This window comes from Acanthopagrus latus, chromosome 14 (assembly GCF_904848185.1).
Source record: "Acanthopagrus latus isolate v.2019 chromosome 14, fAcaLat1.1, whole genome shotgun sequence".
Taxonomy (NCBI): Eukaryota; Metazoa; Chordata; class Actinopteri; order Spariformes; family Sparidae; genus Acanthopagrus; species Acanthopagrus latus.
In genome coordinates this window covers 8,582,323-8,595,990 of record NC_051052.1, presented here as the reverse complement: position 1 = coordinate 8,595,990, position 13,668 = coordinate 8,582,323, and the positions used below count along the sequence as shown (strand labels likewise).

At 42.3% G+C, this 13,668-nt stretch overlaps 1 long non-coding RNA gene across 1 annotated transcript in view; it reads right to left on the bottom strand.

Moving 5' to 3' along the window:
* LOC119032694 overlaps positions 1 to 13,668 on the bottom strand; it is an 80,070-nt gene that overhangs the window by 25,668 nt on the left and 40,734 nt on the right. Inside the window, exon 2 of the long non-coding RNA XR_005079007.1 lies at positions 3,588 to 3,707. This is a non-coding gene — a long non-coding RNA (uncharacterized LOC119032694). The remainder of the gene's footprint in view (positions 1 to 3,587; positions 3,708 to 13,668) is intronic.

Here is a 13,668-nt window from a genome sequence, read left to right as displayed (position 1 = left end):
TTATTAACAAGTCAACCGGCTTGAATTGACTTTGTAACCAGTTGTAGTAACAATTTATCATTGATCACTTCCTTAGGTGTCTATTCTTTGTAGATGCTGAATTGTATGTTGCAGACAAATTTCACTTTAAAAAAAGAAAAGATCTTGCCTGTTCAGCTGATCTCTCACTAAGCTAGCATTAAATTGGAATTAACTGATTTGAGTTGTAACAGTTGATCACTGTCTCCGTTGTACCCATAATTATTACCAAATTACTGGCTCTTTGCAAGAAACTTCACATTGGAAAATTGATATGAATTTGCAAATGCACAAAGCGTCATCAGATAAATGTTTGTGTATACCTGAGTGCAGGATTGAAAGAATAATTTACCAGAAAAGAAATACAAAATGCTTTTTTTTATGACATATATTTGGCATAATAAGAGAGAGCAGAACATTTAACCTGGGGGGGGGGCTGAGAAAGGAAATGTTTATTTTACTTTCACCGCGGTTAAAAATTCACTTCACTTCACTTAAGGAAACACTTCTGAGTGTTTCAGGCACTCGGCATATTGTCTCAAGGCTTCGGAGACATATGTCTCGAGAAATGCATTCTGCGACTTCGAGTGCACGAACATATCTATAAATAAAAGGGTTGATTTGCATCACAGTGGAACAGAAGAAGCACTGAAGGAGACATGAGCGCAGCGGGCCGTGCTGTACAGTACAGCTGGATGCAGGAGCAGTGTGAGACAGAGGTCAGAGTGTTAAAACAGAAGACTTTGTGGAGTGTGAAAATGTGGGGTAATCTTTCACGGCACTCGCTAATGTGGCCTTCCGACGTGAGAGAGAGAGAGAGAGGGAGAGAGAACGAGGGGGCGGGGGTTGGGAGGGGAGAGACAGAACGAGATGTACAGTAGCCAGCAGTGAAGAGTAGCTGCTGCCAAATGCACCGAGGGCTAGACGAAGACGAGCCCTTGCCATCTGGGCCGCTCGAGGCGAGGCTGAAAACAACTCCCGCTCCATCACTGGCTCTCCAGCTCACATTCACGCGTCGTTTTTATTTCCCTCTTCCTCTTTTCTTGCTCTTTTGGCCTCTCATCCCATTAAACCGTCCCGTCTTGACCTCCTGCCTTTTTCTCAAGCTGTCTTTCCTCTCCTCACTTACACTTGGCTCTCGCATCCTCCCCCCCTCCTCCCCCCCCTCCTCCCCCTCCTCTCAAGGATTTATCACTCTTAATTATCTTAACTATCCCGCTTCATACTCGGCTTGTATCTAGCATATTTAATCTGGGATTCAGCAGGGCTATTAGTTACACTCAACATGCGGAGGCTAATTGATTTAAGGAAGCAAGATTTGCTTGTTGGTTGGTGCTGATGGGTTTAACTAAAAAGCTAATATCGGCGGATGGAGAGGAGAAACGGATGGATGGGGGTGAAATCAAATGATCATTCCGGCATCTTTATGAACTTCTTTTGCATGCTTTGATGTCCAAATCAGTTTGTCTCGACCTCGCTGCGGCGGCTACGCTGCATAGAAATAACGACTCAGAGCTGTTTTGAAGGAGCAGCGTGTGGTTTTGGGGACGACATTTTCATCAGAAGAGAAAGATTTCTTATGTCTAAACAAACTAAATACACGTGACTGAATAAATCTGCGAAACAAACTGACCTGAGGACAACACAGCTTCATACTGTTTTACTTTGTTTAAATGTGGCGGACCCTGCCACCCTTGTTGCTCCAAACAGTGTTCTGGAGACTTTCTCCTGAAATCAGCTTGTTTATTCACTTAGGTATAAAATGCGTATTCCTGAGGTTGATTAATTACCTAATTAACATTGAAAATATTCAAATCTGAGTGTGAATTTCTTCTCCAAAACTAAGCAGTGCCCCTTTTAATGGCTTGCAGTCTCTCCGATACAAGTGGGAGTGATTTTTTTTTTCTTCCCCTGATTTACATGGGATAACGGTAGTAAGGATAAATATTTTTGGTTGGTGGGGAAACGGAGCAGCGAAACAGATGTCTGTTTAAATGTCATGTTTGTCGCCGAGGCTGTGCTGACATTTTAGTCCCAGACTTTCACCTCTCGGATTTGTTCGCTGTGAGTCATTACCAGAATCAGGTTGAGTCAGAGCTGTTGTTGTGAATAAATATGATCTAATTGATAGCTGACCTCTCGCTTTGATGAGCAAATGTGACCAGAACTGACGCACGCCAGTAAGACTTAACTATCCCAAACGTTGTGTCTGTGTGTCTGATTTTTTTATTTATCTATTTATTTATCTATTTAGCATCTGTGTGACTGCTACTGCATATGCAGCATGGGCGGCTGGTGGCCACGGATATTGATAATGGCATTGGGGACACTCAGCTTCTTGTCTTATTAATCACACCAGGCTGAGCAGTGACCTTTCTCCGAGCCCACTGCTTTGGGCCGAGCCAGATCCCCTGCCTCTGCCGCCCCCCGGGAGCAGCAGGCTGACATCACTCACCCCGCGTCCGCTAATGTCAGCCCCGAGCCTGGCCGCAGCGGCTCACCGGCCCTGCCTGGCGCCCTGGACACAGCCCTGGATGACAGAGACATTGATCACTCCGGAAGCTCAGGTTGTCCGGGGCTGGCTGGGGGGCTGGGGTGTTTGTGTGTGTGTGTGTGTCCGTGTGTGTGTGAGTGTGTGTGTGTGCGTGTGTGTGTTTCGAATACAACACCAATTGAGACTGGTGAGCCTAATTAGACTTCACATCTGGGCCTAATGAGCAAATCAAGACCCATCATTGATCACGGATCAACTGGCCTTGAGCTGATTTCTGATTGGCTGAGAGTTGCACAAGTGCTGTGAACTCCTGGGTTAAGTATTGTAAGAAACAACCGATCATTTATTTAGAGGGCTCAATTTAAATCTTCATCTTTATAGGTGTATATATTATGGATCTGTTAATGATAAAACATAACAGATCATCCTTACTGTCTATAATAGAACACCATGTTTCCATGTTAAAACATGTGTCCGAATATATAGAGAGAAGAGCTTTGCTAAAATAAAGGGAATACAGTGTCAGCATGTAAAATGTTGAAACATTAAAGCAAGATTTATTGCAAATTTGATTCATTTGCTTTAAATTTTGCTATATGTCTGGGCTAATGGGAGACCATGTGAAATACTGTGCTGTATCATGCTTAATACATTGTCAATATCAACATTCTGTTTTATTACAAGGTCTTTCAATAAAAGGATTCAAAGACTTAAAAGTTTATTTGTCATTTCTTAAAGTAATATATGGATTTAAATGCAGCATGGCGCGCTTTGACGTTGTGCTAAATACTAAAAAAAACAAGTGATCCTCATAACTTAACAACACCATTCCCAAAAATGGTGACCAGCGATGGTAACCAGCAACACAAGTATCAGACCTTCATTGTACAGTCGCAGCTTCATTAGGTTTAGCCACTAAAAACACTTGACTAGGTTCAGGACAAGATCGTGGTTTGGGTTAAAATCACTATGTTGCATCTGCAACTTCCGTTACAAACCTGCCTACGTTACCTGAGTAACCAACTTTAAATAATGTACGTGGCATTACATCGTTTTGCTAAGTTGAAGAACTCACCGGTGACTTCTGGTTTCTGGACACAAACGTCCGTCTCCCTGCGCTTGTTCGACTGCCTTTTCCATTGTTGATCCAACTTCAGTCCATGTCCTCTGCAGCTGTGTTAACTTCTACAGCTGCCTGTCAAGAAAGGTCGACATGGGTCGTAATGAGCTCGACGTATAACTTTGTTTTTTCTGATGAGGGCAGGCAAAAAAAAAATTAAGATAAAAAAAATGTAAACAACGTGCAAAAAGCAAAGAATCAAAGTAATTCGATTTTGAGTTACTTTAAGAAGTTGTTTATTCCCAGTGCCACGCGTTCAGGATGAAGTCATGGAAAAACAATGACAAGAGAAAGAAAGCTCAAGGACAAGACTCCCATTAAACTGTTTGTTCTATTCTTGCCACACGGACTGAATTTGCCAGAAACCCACGCTGAAGAAGGGCGTCTAGCCCAAAACATCCGCGTGGCGAGAATCATATGAACAATAAACAGTTTAATGGGAGCGCTGGCCTTGATTTTTCTTTGTGCTCATTCACTACAAAAGGGAGTCAGCCCGCCATGTTTCAGTTATATACATGAGTACATAACAGCAACTATAACAGCAATAACAGCTTTCAGTTTTCAGATTATATCCAAGAGTTGCATCATGTGCTGGTGGTGGTCTTCAAGAAACTGAAAAACATCCAATTGCCCACGATACAGCACTTTGAATTACCACGGCCTGGATGACTGGGAACCTTCATCAACATCAGATTAAAACATTTTGACATCCTGGTGTTGATGCCTAATTATTTTGTATAACAGTACCAGAGCGCAGTGGGAGGTGTGGCCATTTGTAAATGAAGATCACATTTAAAATGATGTCGGGAGTGGCGCCTTAAAACACTACGAGCACCATCATACGCACCAAACTTTATCAACTTAGCAACCGATAATTAATGCGTTGTGACTGTGTGTGTCAAATATCAAAGTTGACTCCAGTTGGGAAGTCTCCCGATCCCTGCCAGATGTGACTCTGAACAGCTCTTGTAGTATGCAAGGTTGGAATGAAGCAGTTCCAACACAGAAGCTGTTTGGTATTATAAAAATGTATTTCTGGTGTAAAATCCTCCATGTAGCAGGCAAAGCCTCGATACATTTATACAAACTACTTCTGTTTTGCTCGTGTATTTCATGGCACTGCTGTATTTTTCTTGCAAATACACACAGTAGATTCTTGTGTGTCTTTGGTTGGTCAGTGTATTCTTTTGTCAGTCCCCTTGTTGGCAGCTGCACCAGGCGAGCGGGAGACAGAAGCCTGAGGGATCCCCGAAACATCCAGGAACATCCTGTCTGGGCTGATGCAGCACCTGTTGTCGGGATGGAGGGAGGCATATGCACAGACACGAGCGGGCGGCAACGTGGGACGGATGTTGGCTTTGGGATCTAACATTTGGACGCGCTGGTTTTCCATTTATTTCAGCACATTTAAGTTATTTCTTGGCACTTCTTCTCGGGCTCTGAGAGAGACGCGCTCTTTGAAGAGTTCCTTAAAAAATCATGTCATGGCAAGACGCGTTGTTTGCGAGGTTGTCTGGGATTGTTGAATTGCCTCTAATTGTGTTTGAAGCGCTTGCCTTTTTATACAGATGTCCTGCCAGACATGAAAGCGTCGGGAGTGCCAGTCACGGTGCGCAGCAGAAGCAAATGGACTTTAAAAGCAATCTTTTTTGTTTCTACTTTTCATTGCATCCCTTATTTATCCACTGATGTCAGAGCGGGCAATATTGTCTAGAGGAAACTGTCCGACCGGCGTGGGGGAAGAAACAGACCGAAAAACCCAGCACATTAAAGAAGACATCAAAGTGTACGTTGATTGGGGTGCAGCGGCGCAGGGGCACCAACATTAGGCAAAAATAATTCAATTCAAATTATTCAAGGATAAAAGGGTAAGGAGGAGGATTGCAAATCAGCAGTTATATTTGTGGAGCATGCTGTACTCACACACAACTTTTTCAATAAACATACTTCATAAGAACCGCAGCTGGCACCTTTATTCTGATCCGTTAATGAGGACGATGTCTTTTTTATTGTTGATTCGGTCCCCCGGGGATCTAATGCGTTCTGTTTCGTAATAATGATTACCAAGTTTTTCACCCCCGTGACTTTGCCTTGGTTTTTAATTTTTTTGTTTGTTTTTTTTTTCGGTACGAAAACTTTTCCGTGTGAATTCACGGCCAACCCCTCGGCGAACAGTAAGCCGCGGATAAAGCGGATCATCAGAGGAAGGGCGGATTGTCATCAGCTGATAAAAGACTTCATTACTAAAGCGAACAGCTTTTTTTGGGTCATATCGCATGTGGCCCTGTTGTACATTTTCTAAAAACTGGGTGTCGGAGAGATTACTCATGGCCCGCACTCCTCCTTCTGTGGTGTTTTTCTGTCTTTTGACCTTTTGCTTTGTTTACCGTTTCCTTTCAGTCATGAAGCAATAGCATCTTTAAAGCCTTTGTAATGGTGTGTTTTTGTGGATGTGTGTCGGTGCCTGTCTGCTTGCGCACGACTGGAGGCTTTTGTTCAGACAAAAAGCACACACACAACCAAGTGGGGGTTGCGCGCGTGTGTGTGCGCGCGTGTGTGCTTGTGCGGTCTGTTGTCTACCGCTGAGTGTTTAGAGAACAGATTTCTTTGACGTTGACGGCACCAAAGCAATACAGATTTGGCAATTAACCTTGATGTCACTGTAATTACCAAGTCACTTTAGTAAAATGAATTAATTTCCCAAAAGGACTCAGAAACAAAATTACCTCCTCTCTTCCTGAAGAGAGCCAATATGGCGTCTGATAATTAGGGGAGAAAAAGTGAGCGGCTGCCATATTCCTGTCTCTCATTGTGTGTATTCTGTGTAATCTGCCACGGGGGGGAAAGCCACTGATCTGCCTTGCCGCTCCCCTAACTTCCTCTGGGTTCACGCTGTTGTGCCACTCACTTTTTCATTTTTTTTCAGCCCGCCACATGTTGAGCGCCGAGCCTTTTTCTCTTCTCTCCCCCCTCCGAGCCTTTCATCTCCCGTCCCCGTCAGCTCGCGTTTCAGACCGCGGCCATGTTGCCCCCGTATGTGCCAAGGCTTTTTTTTTGACACGTGTAGCCGGTATGTGACTTATGTGACACAACAAGCGGTAAGCAGCTCTCGCCGCTCATCATGAAGGATGCGGTGCGCACATCGGGAAGAGCAGACTTCTCCGCAGCTCGCTTCCTGAGGTCTTAATCTCCAACGCGCCACTAAGGGCTGAGGTGTCTGTCAACCCTTTTATGTCGCTTCAATTAGTATGTAAATTTTGATAAAATTGTTTTTTTTTTTTTCCTGAGCTTGGCAGGATTTCTCAGGTGGTGCCAAATAAACGTTGGGTGCCTTTACCAGACTGCAAATAAACAGGCTGGATTGAGGAAAGTGTACAAAGCAAAGTAATTGAAAGTGTTGAGCTTTAGGTCCCTGGAGGATCCCTTCATACCGGCTCGCCACTGGAGCATCAATCATATGAGAACATAATTATATGTATAACCTCATTAGATTTATAATTAATGTTTGGTTAATATTTTAGATAATTTAGATAACTATCAGATTATTTATTAAAGATGATGAATTATTTATCATTGATATTATCAAAACATGTATATTTCAATAACTAGTGTGCACTGGGGCAGAACGGGGAGTGCTGGGGGGGGATGCAGCTACAGTTCATGACCCGAGTGAAACACGGTGCAAAGCAGCATTTTACCTTTTTAAAAGAACGTCTGACAAACAAGAGTGAGAGTCTTCAGCCATGGCAGTGACTCTGTGAGGTCAAGCTTTGCTCTTAGCTCAATACTAATGTCAGCATGCAAACACGCTTAAGATGACAATGCTAACTTAATGATGATGGATTTTAAAGGGACACTGTGCAATTTGGAGAAGAAATTCTGACTCATAATTTTAATATTTACGATATTAAGGAGATGATAACACAAATTCAAATATGTATTTGTGAATAAAAACAAGCTGTTCTCAGACTACATAGTGCAGCTTTCATGTACATAATTATTAATAAGCATCACAATGAAAAATGCTGCTGTACATGCTATTGTACATACACCAGCTTACAGGTGATTAGAAGCAACATGTATGCATGTTGTGGATGTGTGCTCACTGGTGAGCGACATGTCAAGGGCCATTTTGTATATTTGTTAGTTCAAGCAGAACATATAATATTGGCGCCAGTTGCCTCATCCGTGCTTTACAATCATTGGCTCATTAACAACTGATAATATAATAATATGATAATAATAATAAAAAATCCTTGCCTAAGCCACCAGGGTAAAGTCAAACTGTTGTTGGATACCCTAATCTGAAAATCTGAAAATGAAAATTGTCAAGGCATAAAACCTACAATCTGTTGATCCTAGGAAATTTAGATCTGAAAGTTTAACAGTGGCAGAGCACTGAAATGGAAATTGTGACCTTAAAAGTAAAGTCGATGAGTGGATTTGGGGAACTGTGACACCCCTACGTTCTACAGAAGTTGATAAAAAAGAAAAACTAGAAGCTTTCTCAGGTCCCACGCTTAACCTCCAATCTTATTTGGTGTCATGTGTTAAATAACTTTCTCCCAGCAGAAACCTGGTTGATACTTGGATTCTTTGAGAGCTCCAAGAAATCAGAGGTGTATCAGGCAGAGCAGGCATAATGGTCTTCTATAAGCTCATTGATTAAAACAAGGTTTTTATTCCTTGCTTCTTTTTTTTTTCAAAACAGTTTCCTCTTAAGGCCCAAAGATACATTGGCAGTCTTTTTTTGCACGTTTAATTTCTAGGTTTGCTGCCACACGTCTCTGATGCTATGATGATGTACCTGAACTTTGCCTGTTCCTGTCAGTGATGTCGACAGTGACTAGCAGCCATTAATGTTAATAAGCCACACTAAGAGGAACCTGAGGGATTCTCTGAAGGTACATTTTACGCATCATTCATTTATTTATTACTTAATACAAGATATTTTATGTCAATATATGCCTTGTTAGCTTTTCTAGAATGTGTTTCACGCTTGTTTTCCGTATAATGAGCGAAACAAAAGGCCCTGCTTTTTTAGTGTCGTGTGTGACACGTGACAGTGGACACGACACAGCCAGCGGGAAGAGTTGAGTCAATTAGTTGTGAATGCAAACCCTCAGCCTGCATTTGAATAAAAGGAGAGAGAAATCATGTTAAGCGAGTCTTGGCCAAAGTCATGGACGACCCTTCCGCCAGCTCCACATCATTAGCTAGCAGTGTTTCTGCTCTGGTTCTGGGGCACGTTCGGATGTGCTGCCTAACCCTGGTGGCATGGACGGACTAATTGCTCTTGAAATTGTCCAGAGTAGACGAATCATGTGTACGTATGTGCGCGTGGGGTTGTGTGCCAGAGCTGGTCTTGACATGTCCAGTCATTTCTAGGTTCAGCTGCCAGCTGTGTGTATGTGTGTGTGCGTGTGCGTGTGTGTGTGTTTGGCCAGGGACGAGTTCAGAGCATAGGGAGAGGTCAAAACAGAGACAGATGTGAGAACAGGCTCTCTGACAAGAACCCCCATCACAACCCTCTGATGTCGATGCCGCCTTCTCTGTGTGACTCAGGTCACTTCACACTGTGAGAGTGTGTTCACGTAAGGTGTGTGTCTGTCTGTGTACAGTGTCAGTCCGAGGCTAGGGAGAGTTCAGGCGACACCAGGCCTCATGCTGCACTGAACAAAGAAAGGGAGAGACAATGAAACCGCAGGACAGGCGCCCACATGTGTGTTTGTTTCCATGCGTGTACACATCCATGCGGGGATGTGACCGCATGGCTCCGCATCCACCTGTGGACATGTGAGAGCGAGCATGTTTGGCCAGAAAGGTCAGCAGACTCTATGACAGTATCAATTGAGTGCATTGCCTCCGTGCACTTAAAACAGGAAGTTGCTGTCTCCTTCCGTCTCGGAGACAAGGTCACACGCCGACATTTACATTCACAGGGTGGTTATTTATTCCACAGGGTCATGGTGTCACAGTCAGCACATCAGCCATGTATTTTTATAGACTTTTGGCTACCCTGTCAGCCCCCACACACACGGTCTGATCCACAGCATGCCATTATCGCAGTGTCCCCCTTAAAACATGATCCGTCCTGTCGCTGCAACCACCCCGTGCCCAGCTGACCCCAATAAAGTCAAGGGCAGAATTGAAGCTGTTAGCAGGCTGCTTATTTTTAGATTTTACACGCTGTATCAACATTTATTCTGTGCCTTACCCAAACTATGAAATGAACTGTTGGCTGGTAAATGTGCATTGTAAACAGACAAAGATGGATTCTTAGAGGAAATATGCTGCTGAAAGTAAATATGAGTTTATATGAGTCTACAGGGTCTTTATTCAAAACCAGCAGATCCACAGAATGATGTCATATCCACTGCCATCCACTCAGTCTTCACACACCTGGACAAAAAAGACAGCTACAGCAGAACGCTGTTTGTTGACTTCAGCTCAGCATTCAACACAATCTCACCCATGAACTTGGGTGAGATTGGACTTTTGCACATTTCTTGAAAGTGATTAGAAATAGCATTTGCTAGCCAAAGTTTAGCTTAGCATCCAAAAAGGGAAACAGTCCATTTATGCTGGATGTAAATCTTTAGCTTCAGTTGTCACCTACTAGTTAGTCAGTCTTAGCATGAGCAAAAATCGATATAGCAGTAACCACTGAATGCAACTGCACTTTAATGTAATAATAAGAATCAGCACAGTAACAAAGCTGAAACGGATTGATAATAGCTTACTTGGTATGATTTTCTGGATGCAGATGAATTATCAAGCTCTTTGAAGTTAATGAATAGAATATTAATCAATGGCATATTTACACAAGGAATCCATGAACTCTGATCACCCATATTCTTGATCCGTATTAACAAACAGCACACAGTTAGCCTACATAGCAAATATAATTTCTCATATCTCTTTAAAACCAGTTTTCACAGCATTGTTCATGCTCCCCCTTGGAGGAGGAATTGACCTCCTTCTGCTGGGTCCATTTTACCCCCTCCCATACAATCCTGGCCTCAGCACAGCTCACAAAAAAAACAAAACAAAACCTTAGCCCAAGACATTCTGTACTTTGTGAAGATGGTATCAAAACAACATTCAAGATGGCCTCGAAATCCATCTCCCAGCATTATGTTCATTCTGACTGAGACTCGGTTATAATGAATGTACATTGTGCTCCCTCTAATGAGGAACAAAGGCAGAATTTGTTACACAGAGCACATTATCTCCATCATGCATTGGCGTGCGTTCACTCAGCCACTGTTTCTTATCTTGCTACCCAAATAATATACATTAACCACGCTGTTTACATCACTTATCTCTACACAGTATTTTAAAACAAAGTCAAACACAATTGTAGCGATGACACATTTTCGTTTCTACAGTGATAAAAATTACACTGTGTGAAAATACAAAGAAACCCAGCAGCAATCGTGTGCGTTGTACTGTGAAATACAAACCGAGTCTGCAGCGGATTTTCCCAGCATTTTATGCATAACGAGGCTGACAGTTAATGTGGAGGCCCAATTAGAACCATAGCTGCAAACATGTCATCTTTTGGTGAAATTGCTGTTCTGAATGAAAAATATGGCACCCTGACTGTATTAAAGAGAACTTCTAAATTCAGCAAGGACCTTCTCTCTGAGGCTGTTTAACAAATGCAACACAGGAGTGAGAGAGAGTGTAGATAGTCAGGGGAGAACATACTGTATATTAAATACCGCACTGGCCCCTGCTCTTCATTGGAGCGATGCGTCAATGCCGCCACAGTATTGTTGAGGGGGAAGCCCCACCTCCTAATGCACGCAAATCCATACCTGCTAACACTCCGCCGTACCCCTGATTGGTTATTTCTCCAGTTAATCTCACAATTTTGTAGTGATACAAATAGAATAGGAGTGTCTCTGTTTCTTGGGGGATGTGTGTTGTGGCACCTGGCAACCCAAACCAGAGGCAAGCTAAGCGTGAGCGAGCACAAACGACCCTCCCTGACGTTTGTCACTTGTTGCTACACTCGCTCAAACCCTCTTTGAATAGCTGAAACACTTTCAACCTTCCCTCTATTTGGTACAAGACTGCCATTTGCCTCCTGCCTTACTTGCTCATCTTCCTGCCTCCACTTTGCAGGACTATTGTCTTGCATCATTCATCCTTCCTCTTCTTTTTGAATCTGGCTATAGTGGCTCCTCATCATTGGCAGACAGGGGGTGAAGGGGGTGAAACAAATAAAAACAGTCTCCAGCTGTATGTGCTGGGGCACCAGTGCAGAGAAAGTCGTGATAGAAAGTTATTTTTCACACTGGATGGGATTCCTAGATGGCACTTTGTCATGTTATATCTGCCAAAATACAAAAGGGGCGTTCAAGAGTGCATTTTTGCTGCATTTCTATTTCTTTCTTTACACGGAGACACCAGTCTGGCACTGAATGATATTTTTGTGATGTAAATTTTAGATGATGTTTTTTTTTGTACAGTTTTAACCTTGATTATCAATTAGTTTAAAAATAATACAAAGTCATTTTACTCTCAAGTTATTGTATTAGTACCAGTAACCCGTGGTGTAGATTCAGGTTTGATCGAAAGAAAAAAAAGCTTAAAGAACCAAACTTAATGAGCAAATGCACCAGAGGTTCGTTACGTGTTACAACCACCTACAAGTACTTCACATCTTCAGGAAGGCGTTCAGTGGCTACAGCATTGTCACTACACAAACAAGGCCAATCAAATCAAACTGGTTGTACCAGGTTAATATTATAGTATTAGGAGAAGCTGATGTGTTTTAATGCAACCTCTGATTATAATTAGAAGATGTAATTTAAAGTTTTTGGCATTGTTGAAAGGTTCTTTAATATGCAAAAGCAGCGTGCACATACACACACAAGCACACAATGTCAGTTTATTCCAAGGTAACAATAATCCCGCAAAGACTCACAGTAGTCTGAAGAACGAGGACAAATGACAAATCTAAACACTCCCATGTGAACAAACATGGACAGAAAGAGCATGTGCATAATTGATTACTGTAAATAAAGTCTGCGACTTTAATTATATTTGCTGAAAATATAATAATAATTTGTTAACTTGTCAAACAGTTTGGCTCAAAAGAAATATTGGACTAGATGAATACAGGAGCTAACTGCAAAACAGCCTCCTATCGAATAAATGACTCATTTGTGTGTGTGTGTGCGTTGTGTGTGTGTGCGTTGTGTGCGTGTGCGTGTGTGTGTGTGTCTACATCTGTGTGAAAGGCAGATGGGACAGACCTCCACCACACCACACTACTTTGTCTCTGCATGAGTTCACACTGCAGTGTGTGGGGTTGATTTAGTGCCAGAGCATCTCACACACACACACACACACACACACACACACACACACACACACACACACACACACTGGAGCTCATGTGACAACAACTACTGTTTCATTAATCATCTGTATGTGTAAATTAGGCATGAAAAAAAGAGTATTTGGAGCATGAAACCTTGGCCATACTGTCCTTTGCTGTGTTCTGTGGTAATAAATTGGATGATGGAGTGAAGTTAACAAGCTGCCGTACTGGTATGTTCCTGATCACAGCCTTAGTCAAGTTTAATTGACACTAGTGCACACACTGTATGTAGGTTCTGTATTTCTGTATTCTGTCAGTTTTAACTTCTAGAGTTTAAAATGCAATCTCGCAATCACATTTCTCTAATGCAAAATATATTTCTTCGGCTGCATAGTGTTGAATGTATGTAAATAAAATAGCAAGGTATGTAAAGTCTTAACACGCCTGATTAGTCTCAGAACAAGATGACAGATCAGTGTGTTGTTCACTGGCATGTTCAGTAGTTACTTCAACTCTGGTTCCTTAACAAAAGAAAGTTTGTGTGAGGTCCACTTCTCGCTTTCCACTCGCCTTATTTCAATCTCTCACTTTTTTTCTTTCAAAATCACACCTTTGTCAGAACTTATTTACGTGTTGCCTTCACATTTAATGCCCACTGTTACTTATATATTTATTTATCTGTTTTGGCAGTATTTCAAA